Consider the following 10,014-nt stretch of genomic DNA (forward strand, 5'->3'; position numbering starts at 1 on the left):
TAAATTATTTGTTAAATTAGTTTACACGAGGCAAAGGCTCCTCGTGCCACTGTATTATGTAAGGTATGTTTAAAATTGTACATTTTCAATTTAAAATTGAATGTTTTCAAAGGTTTACACTAAAACATTGTATTGTTTAATATTAATAATGTTATGTATTTGTTATATATTAAATATCTTTTACAATAGAATAATGGCCATTATTTTAACTCTGAAGATTAGTTGAATCTTTTCAGGTTTTGTTATGTAATTTTGTATATTATTATTTAATAAATAATTAAAATTTTTTAAGAGATAAAATATATCTTATAGGTTAAGATATAATTATAAAAGACATTATAAATTTACAAGAATTCAAGATAGCGAAGATGAAAAATATAAAATAATTTCTTTCACGTTCAAAATAATAAATAAATCCAATATATTATTTTTAATAAAAATAATAAATAATATATTCAATGGGAGCAACTTAGTATATTGGAAAATAAGAACAAGAGCCTATATACAATCACTTGGAGCCGATGTTTGGGAAATTGTGGAAGGAGGATATCAATTTCTAGCAGCAATTCCTATAGACTCTATAGGTAAGGAGTTATACGAAACCAATGCCAAAGCTAACAATACATTATTGGGAAGTCTGTTACAATCAACATTTGTCAAAGTCATGCAGCTCAAGACAACCAAAGAGATATGGGACAAAATCATTCAGAGCTATGAAGAAGACTCTCAGGTAAAACGTGCTAAATTTCAAACTCTCAGAATTGAGTAGGAAACTCTCAAGATGCATAGTGATGAGAGTGTTAGTAGTTACTTTTTACGTATAGATGAGATTGTTAATTGTATGAAGAATCTGGGTGAAGAGATAAAGGAAGCTACTTTAATTGAGAAAATTTTGAGATCTTTGTCTTCTAAATTTGAGTCAAAAGTGTCTGCTGTAGAAGAAAAACAGGATCTTCAAACTATTACTATGACTCAACTCCATGGAATCCTAATTGCCTTTGAAATGAGAAAAGGAGGTCCATTAGATATGAGAGAAACCTCTTTTAAAGCATTAGCAAACGGAAAAGAAAAGGAAGAGCATAATGAATTATAACACATTTCAGAAGAAGAAGATGAGGTAAATTTTTTCAAGAAGCTTCAACAGGGTTCCAGAAGATTCAGAGGTAAGCTACCTTTCAAATTCTTTGCTTGTGGTAGAGTCAGCCATTATGTTGCCAAATGTCCTCATAAAGATAAATATGAAAAAGGAAAGGAATATGCAAAAGGAAATAGAAGATAGGTTGTGAATAGGAGTCACTATACACATGAAGATAGTGATGGGTTATCCAATAATGATGAAGATGAAACTGAACAAGACTATAGACTACTCATGGCTTATGACAATGATGATTTTTTTAATGCCTTAGAAGAGGAAGACTTTCTTGAAGAAATCACTAAACTCAAAGTCTGGTTAGAAGAAAAGAATATGATCATAGATATGTTGACACACCAACTCACTGAAAGGGAAAAACATAATGAAAATCTAGAATGTGAAATTATGGGCCTAAGAAAAGAACTTGAGAAGAAAAAATCTCTTAATATTAGATTTGCTAAAGGATTTGAAACTTTAAATGAAATCATAAAAATTCAGCATTCTCCTCTGATAAAGACATATCTTGGATATTCTGAAGAATCATCTCAATCATAGAAGTCATCAACCTCCACCAGAAGCTATCTTGATGCAACAAAGACCAATGAATAGTATGTCAATCGTCAACAAAGGCCTAAAATTACTCCTCAGGTAAATCATAATCAATTTACTCCAAGGATGAATATCAGTAGAAGCTTCAACCAACAAGTAAACAATGCCAAAACGTTCTATGATCACAGAAACTTCTTTAATGGGCAGTGTTTTTCATGTCAAAACTTTGAGAATAAGGCTGCACAATGTGTTGCTTACAAAACCATCATGACTAGAGAAGCACGAAAACAAAGGAGTGTAACAGGAATCAAGAAAAGTTCCTATAATAACTTTTCTCCTCTTGAATATGAATTAGAATGTTCGATTTATAACAACTTTAGTCATGAAGAATCAAAATGCAGGAGCAAATTTCGGCCATCACTTCAAAATTTGCAAGCATCATTAAATCCCAAGATATGGAGAAAGAAGGAACCTCAATCAGAAAGATGTGGCATAGCTCTGTATGTAGAAGGACAAGAAAATCAGTGGTACATCGACAACGGATGCTCCAAACACATGACAAGTGATAAAGAGAAACTTCATTCATATAATGCTTTAGAAAAGGAAAAGAATGTCTCATTTGGAATTGACACTCCATCTGTCATTAAAGGTAAAGGTTATTTCTTCTTGAAAAAAGGTTAAAGGAGGAAATGTCATGTATGTAGATGGTTTAAAGCATAACCTGTTGAGTGTCATTCAAATGTGTGATCAAGGAAATGAAGTTGTGTTTCGATCAAATGGATGTGTGGTTCATGAGCTTGATACATGAAATATTGTGATCAAAGGAACAAAAACTCCAAACAACTTATACATACTCAAAGGAGGACAAAAATAATGCTATCTAAGTAAAATAAATGAAAACTGGCTATGGCATAGAAGGTTGGGACATCTAAGCTTTTCTCAAATAATAAAAGCATGTAGGCTCAAGGCAATTCGTGATCTTCCAGATATCAGCATCCCAGAAAATACCATATTCAAACCATGTCAAGTTGGTAAGAAAACCAAAGTTCACTTCAATGAAAAAGAAGGATCAACAAGTAAGCCTCTTGAACTCATCCATACTGATTTATGTGGAAGTCACCTCGTGGAGAAGATTACTTTATTTTATTTATTGATGATTTTTCCAGGATGTGTTGGATAGGTCTACTAAATCATAAAGATGAAGCATTTGAAAATTTTAAACCATTCAAAGCTTTAGTTGAAAATGGATTAGATCGAAAAATCAAATGTCTCAGATTTGATCGAGGGGGAGAATTCATATCAGATGAATTCTTTGAGTTTTGTGAACAACATGGAATAAAAAGGCAATTCTCCGTCACAAGACTCCTCAGAAAAATGGTGTGGTGGAAAGAATGAACAAAATAGTTCAACAAATGGTTCGAGCTATGCTTGATGAATCTGGAACTCCTGCAATCTTTTGGGCTGAAGCTGCATTTGCTATTGTAACTATTCTCAATGAAGCGAATGTTCTGGTAAATAGAAATCAAACTCCATATGAACTTTGGTATGGTAAGCCTCCTACTGTAAAACACTTTAGATTTTTTGGAAGCAAATGTTTCATCAAAAGGACTGATGAAAAAATTGGTAATTTTGAACCCAAAGCAGATGAAGGAATTCTTATTTGTTATTCATCCAGAAGTAAAGGATACAAATTTTATAATAAAAGACTTCGGAAAATTGTTGAAAGAATTGATGTTGTAATTGATGAAGCACGTAGAAATCCAGAACAAATGAAATCAACAGAGGAATATGACAATGAGGAAGATGGGGAATGCTTTCTCGCATCAAATCAAGATGATATAGAAGAAGAAACCAATGAAGCACCAGAAGAAGATACAACAGACAGGGAAAAGACTTCATCCAGGTATGTTCAAAAGAGTAATCCAGAATCTCAAATTCTAGGAGAAAAAGGGTTTGGAGTACAAACAAGAAGAACTCTTATAGGGACCTCAGGTTATCTAGCATTACTATCCTCCATAGAACCTCAGAATGTAAATGAATCCTGTAAAGATGAATGTTGGGTCAAGGCCATGGATGAATAATTGAACCAAATTGAAAATAATGATACTTGGGAATTAGTTCCTAGACCTCATGATAAAAATGTTATAGGAACAAAATGGATATTTAAAAATAAGCTCAATGATAATGGAGAAGTTATTAGAAACAAGGAAAGAACACATATTTCATTAAAATTGGAATGTTTTTATTACAAGGACATCATTAGAATTGAGTTTTTTGGTTATTTTGAAATTCTAGATCCACTATTTAATTCCAAATTTAATAAAATATGTGTTAAAGACTTGTTTGTAAAGGGTATGTTCAACAAGAAGGTATATATTTTGAAGAAAGTTTTGCACTTGCTGCAGACTTGAAGCCATAAGGATGTTTCTTGCTCTCTCTAGTTTTCGAAAATTCAAAGTATATCAAATGGATGTAAAATAAGCTTTTCTTAATGGAGATTTAGAAGAAGAAGTGTATATTGAACAACCAAAAGGATTCATTCTTGGAAATGATGCAAAAATCGTATGCAAGCTCAAAAAGGCTCTCTATGGTATGAAACAGGCTCTAAGGGCTTGGTATTACTGCCTTGACAAATATCTACAACAACAAGGTTTCACAAAAGGTTCTGCAAATAGCAATTTATACACAAAGATTGAAAATGATAAACTACTAAGTATTGTTGTTTATGTTGACGATATCATTTTTGGTAGCAATGAAGAATCCATGAGTTAGAATTTTTCTTCAGTAATGCAAAAAGAATTTGAAATGTCCTTACTTGGTGAACTTACTTATTTTCTTGGTATACAAGTATAATAAACAAAAGATGGTATCTTTCTTTCAAAAACCAAATATCTCAAGCAAATCTTGAAGAAGTACGGAATGGAAGATTCTAAACTAGTATGTAGTCTAATGGTAACTGGATGTAGTCTCAGTTCTAACAATGAATCACCAACAGTAAACCAACCAACTTACATATCTATGATTGGAAATCTGCTTTATCTAATAGGTACTAAACCTAATATCATGCATGCAGTAGGAATTGTTGGAAGGTTCCAAACAAATCCAAAGGAATCACATCTCGAGGCAGTCAAAAGGATTTTCAAATATCGTCAAGGAACTCAGGACTTTGGACTATGGTAGTCTAAAGATATAGGCCTTACTCTTCATGCATATATAGATGCAGATTGGGCAGGAAATGTTGATGATCGAAAGAGCACTAGTGGAGGTGCATTCTATATGGGTTCTTGGTTAGTGTCATGGTTTAACAAGAAACAAAGTTCAATTGCCTTATCTACAGCTGAAGCAGAATATGTGGTTGTTGCATCTTGCTGCACACAACTACTTTGGATGATGAAAACATTACAAGAAATTCAGATCACATGTACTCCACCCATCTCCATTCTATGTGATAATACAAGTGCCATCAATATTTTGAAAAATCCTGTCATGCACTTCAAGACCAAGCACATACCCATTAAGTACCATTTTGTATAAGAACAAGTGCTTGAACAAAAGGTTAAATTAGAGTAAGTTCCCTACAAAGAATAGGTTGTTGATATATTCACTAAACCACTTCGCAGAGAAACATTTGAATATCTTAGACAAAATCTTGGAGTAGTTGCTGCAACATCTTGTTGTTATCCAGTTTTCAAAGGAAGGTTATTATATGCAGGTTTCATGAAGTATAGTATTGTATACACACGGGTTTCTATGGCTGAAGGAGCGTATATGTTTTTCTGACAGAAAAATAGTGGGCGTTGGCTTATATGGGCTTGACCCAGGTTTGAAAGAGTTGTTTAGCCAAACAAATCCCATAGCTATCGGCCCTTTTGGTAACAGCGTGCGGAGCGCTGACTGAGGTCTCACCCAAGGTAGCAGGGGAGGGTGCTTGAACCAGGTTTCCGCACCCTTGGGATGTCTTGATGTGGTGTGGAAGGTTAGCGCACTGTTCTGTGGCTTCGCGCCACTTGGCATCACATAGATCTGGGTTTAGGAAATTACTTACTACTTATTAATGCGATGTTTATAGATTAGATCTACTTTTTATGGTCTTTAAGAAAACATTTACCAAAAATAACCAGTTTGCACACCCAGAAAAGATACAGATTCATATAGACTCATAACATAAGCATACACACATAGATCAAATAGTTATATCAACCATAAATTATCCAGATCCACAATAATTCAGATTTAACACAAAATTTCAGAATCAACTTATCTTTATTCACTTTCTTCACCAATACATCCAAATCCACCCTGTGCACTCAGCTACAGGGGTCCACGCACACAGCTGCAGACTCTACTAGGCCTCTGCACACACAGCTGCAGAGCCTCTATCTATCTACCAACACCCTTGACTTGGACTTACAGATGCTTCAAGACTTCGTTCTTCAAAAACCCATTACATTCCAGATCCAAAAGTACATACCAAAAACTGACTTCTATCCATAGAGCCTCACTCTATTTATACATTCCCATGGTTCGCAGACCATGGGCAAGCTGACTTACTTCCTATTATTTTACATTATTTTTGGGCAAACAACCCTTTGACTAGACTCATTTACAATTCACGCTCCGTGCACTTCGTGGAGTCCTTTCCATATCTTTCCTAAAATTGCGGGCTTTGAGCCCCAACACTATTATGCGGGCCCTCTTCTACCCAATAGTCCCCCAACACAATCATCGTGACTCGTCCCAAGTCACTCAGCTGGTGCGGTAATCTTCGCACGGAGGTCATTCAACAATTTCTACGCGTCGCTTGTGCTTGCAACACACTCGGTTGCTATCTTCTATACCTATTCTACGTGAGCCGCTGATGCATCTGTATCACTTGGAGTTACATGTTCAGGATCACATACTACCTGCATGTGTGCTATCTTTCCTTCTATGGTGGTGGAGACCGCGAATGCTTCATCAATCCAAGGCTGGATGCATTCCTTAAGCACTGCCTCCTTTTGCCGCTCGATGTCAACTTGTGTCTTGAGAGCCTGGGTATCCTTCATTTTAGCCAACCGCTGTGTGATAGCAACTGTCTGCACAATCCCTTGGACTATGTCATAAGCTTGCTACACCTCCTGTGCCTCGATTTCTACCTATTATATGGTTGGGTCTTCTTGGAGGGTGGTGAGCGTAAGGAGGGACTGATCTAATAGTCCCGAGAAATCTCGTATAGTGCACTTTATCATTTCCCATCCTGCATGAATTTCACGGTGGCGCTGCTCTCAGATTTTTGGTAGTGTAGCCAACTGTGCCTGCAGTCTTAGCTCTGTAATTGGTAGATTTAATTCCCATTGAGCCTTCACAGCCTCCTCTTGGGCCGTACAGAATCTTGTGGCCATGCAATGAATCTTGTTAGTGGTTGGAAGTTCAGCTCGGATAGCGAACACCAGAACCTTGCTGCAAGTGGCCATCACAGCCTATTCCACTTCCTGGGTGTGTGAGATCAAATCATCTTGTTGGAGACTGACCTGCTCCAAATTTGCCTTGTGCTCCATCACTGTTTGGAGGGTGCGGCCTTCCCAGGCACGAAGCTCAGTAGTTACCCCATCTTGTAGTTGGTATAAGGTTTCTCTAGGAAGAACGGCCAGATTCAATCCCCAACTTCACACATCCCCCTCTACTTCGGCCAAGATAGAACCTACTAGCAACACTAAGGTTCTCATTATATTGGTACCCACCACCAGGTTGGCTGCAGCTGTGCCCTTAGTTAATTGTAGGCTTACCCCGCTCGGGGGTCGCACCTGTAGCGCTTGCAACTGTGCTCGGATCTCCCCCAACACAGTTGTCTGCTCGGTGATCAGTTTCGTCAATGCATCGGTAGGGACATTACTCAACGTTTTTTTGTTGTCAAGAAACTCCTTCTCCAAAGCTTTGGTTGTCTTTGAATTTTTGCATGTGTGCGGTGATTCCGTGCTGCGCAGTCGCTTGACGGGGTTTGATTCAGTAAGATGGTCCATGCGTTCCTGTATCTCCTTCTCCTATTGCATATCGTGGTCCGAGGCCATTTCCTGATCTGTCATGGTTCCTTCGGTTAGCACTTCCTTGGGTGCTTCCTTCTGCAAAGCTGCCTGTTGTCCCTGATGGGCCTTTTCTGCCAAGTTAGTGAGTCGCTGCTGGAGGTCCTTTTTACGCTGCTGTGCTACCATTTTTTCTAGTACAGCCTTGGCAGGGGTGCGCCATTCTGGGGGCCATGTTGCTAACACCACATAAATAGCATCATCTGTTGCCATGAATGGAAGCGTGACCCATGCTCGCTTCGGATCCTTCCGCGCCCGGATATATAAGTTATGCATGTCTGCTTTGAACTCGGTTGTGCTTTGCAAAGTGTTGTAGATTGTTGGAGACATTCGGGGTCTACGAGCGATCCATGTCCGAATAGTACCCTCCATGAAGGTCCAAAAAAACTTGATGTCAGAAGCCCTCACTGCGTCCTTTGTAGCCCAGAGCGAAGTATACCGCACTGCTTCTGATAGGTTGTCTTCAATGCTAGGAAACTGGCTACCCTGCAGTAGTTCTCCTGCAACCAAAAGGATTGATAGTAGCAACCATGCATAATAAAATGTCTTACCTTTGTCCTATGCTTCCTGACAGTTTGTCAAAAATTCATCGCATAAGAACTGTGCCCAGTTAAACTGAACCCCTGCCACGCACTGTTCTGCAAGTGCAATGATAGGAGCTAGCACCTCATCTGCACAACATTTCCTCATTAGTTTATTGGCTAGTAACTGGGTAGCAATTCGCACCCCTCAGTCTTTGATGCTTGCTATTGCATACCCCCGCTTCCACTTCTCCAACTTATATTTAGCCTTCATTGTTTCAGCGTGACCCACATCGCTACTTGTTCCAGCTATGTTTGTGGGGTCATTCCCTTTTACCGGCAAGTGGGTAATCCGGTGTACTAAATCAGCTGTGATCGGAATCAACTCCTCCAACCAGAGAAACCCATCATGTACCAGACATAGTAATTGTCGGATAACACAGATGGTGAGGGTTGTGCGGTGATAGTGAGGTATCCACCTTAGATTGAGTAAACCCGCCTTCTCCACACCTAGTAACCACTTCTATGGTAGTAATTTGTCTTTGGCCAATTCGGGGAACTTGTTGTTGTCTGCAAGGTCCCAGTCTTCAAACTTGATACTCGGGACTCGGCCTAGTGGCAACCCATCGAACCTTATCTCATCCAGAAGAAGCGGGTTTTGGAGCGTATTCTTTGCAGCGTCCATGTCCTTTGGTAGCTTGACCGTGCTAATCCATGGGGGAATATATGGGGGTCGTGACAGGATTTGGAAAGCATCCTCTTCATCCTCATCTTGTGCGTCAATCTAATCGATCAAAGCTTGCAAATATTCATCGTCCTCCTTAGGGTCGGTGGTGATTGCTTTGCCCTTTTCAGCTCCTGATAGCTCATTGAACCTTGGCGATATCCTGACTGGCCCCATCGGCTGCTTATTTTTCTGAGACCGCGGTGTGCTTGGGGATTTTGGGACTTCAGGGACTGCGGTGGCTTCATTTAGCGCCTCCTAGGCTGAGTATAGTTCTTTTGTGAACCGTGCTCGAGTTCTTGCCATGGTACTCATGGAAACCTTGGTAGCTGAGTGTTTGTTGGTCGTTAATTGTTCCAATCTCAAATATCCCAGTGCCGTCTAGAGATTATTAAATGAACATTTAAATTTGAATGAATCCCTTGCCTGCACTTCCAACTTCTTAACATTGTTTAGGTGATAGATCCTTTTGTATATAGCTTGAAACTTTCATCTTAATGGCCTACTGCTCGCTCCTCCCAGACATAACTTGACTCTCTTGTTAGGAATAGTGATGTTAACAGTCAATTCTCGAGTTTTCTGCGTGGCAACACCATCACCTGGGCACCGCCGTGATGTTGTGGCCCATATGACTCTATAGAGAACCTTTTTGCTGCATCGGCCCCCACAAACTCGTTTATAGACCCGCGCCCTCTTTCAACTACTTGGGGTGCTGGGACTATGCTTCCTATAGCTAGTCAGGTGGTCGCACCCCTGGTGCGATTTTGGGACTTCCCTGCTAGCCTGGGCTGCGAGCACCTTCCGAGTGCCTTTGTAGTTGTTATCTCTTCATGCATTGTTGTGTGGGGTGTATCCTTCCAGAGGTGCAGGCGCAACCATGATAGTAGGGTCGTGGTGGGTTCGAATTCTGTGGGATACTCGACTAGGCCCGATTCCCTTATGCGTAGACTCGTACGACCTTCATGGGCATTGCTACATTTCATTTTGCTACTTCCTTCCCCAACTAGCGTGCTTTTCTTCTGGAGTCAT

The sequence above is a fragment of the Pinus tabuliformis genome, chromosome 9 (assembly GCF_031772625.1).
Source record: "Pinus tabuliformis cultivar Carrire ecotype Pingquan chromosome 9, CPIR1, whole genome shotgun sequence".
NCBI classification, from domain to species: Eukaryota; Viridiplantae; Streptophyta; class Pinopsida; order Pinales; family Pinaceae; genus Pinus; species Pinus tabuliformis.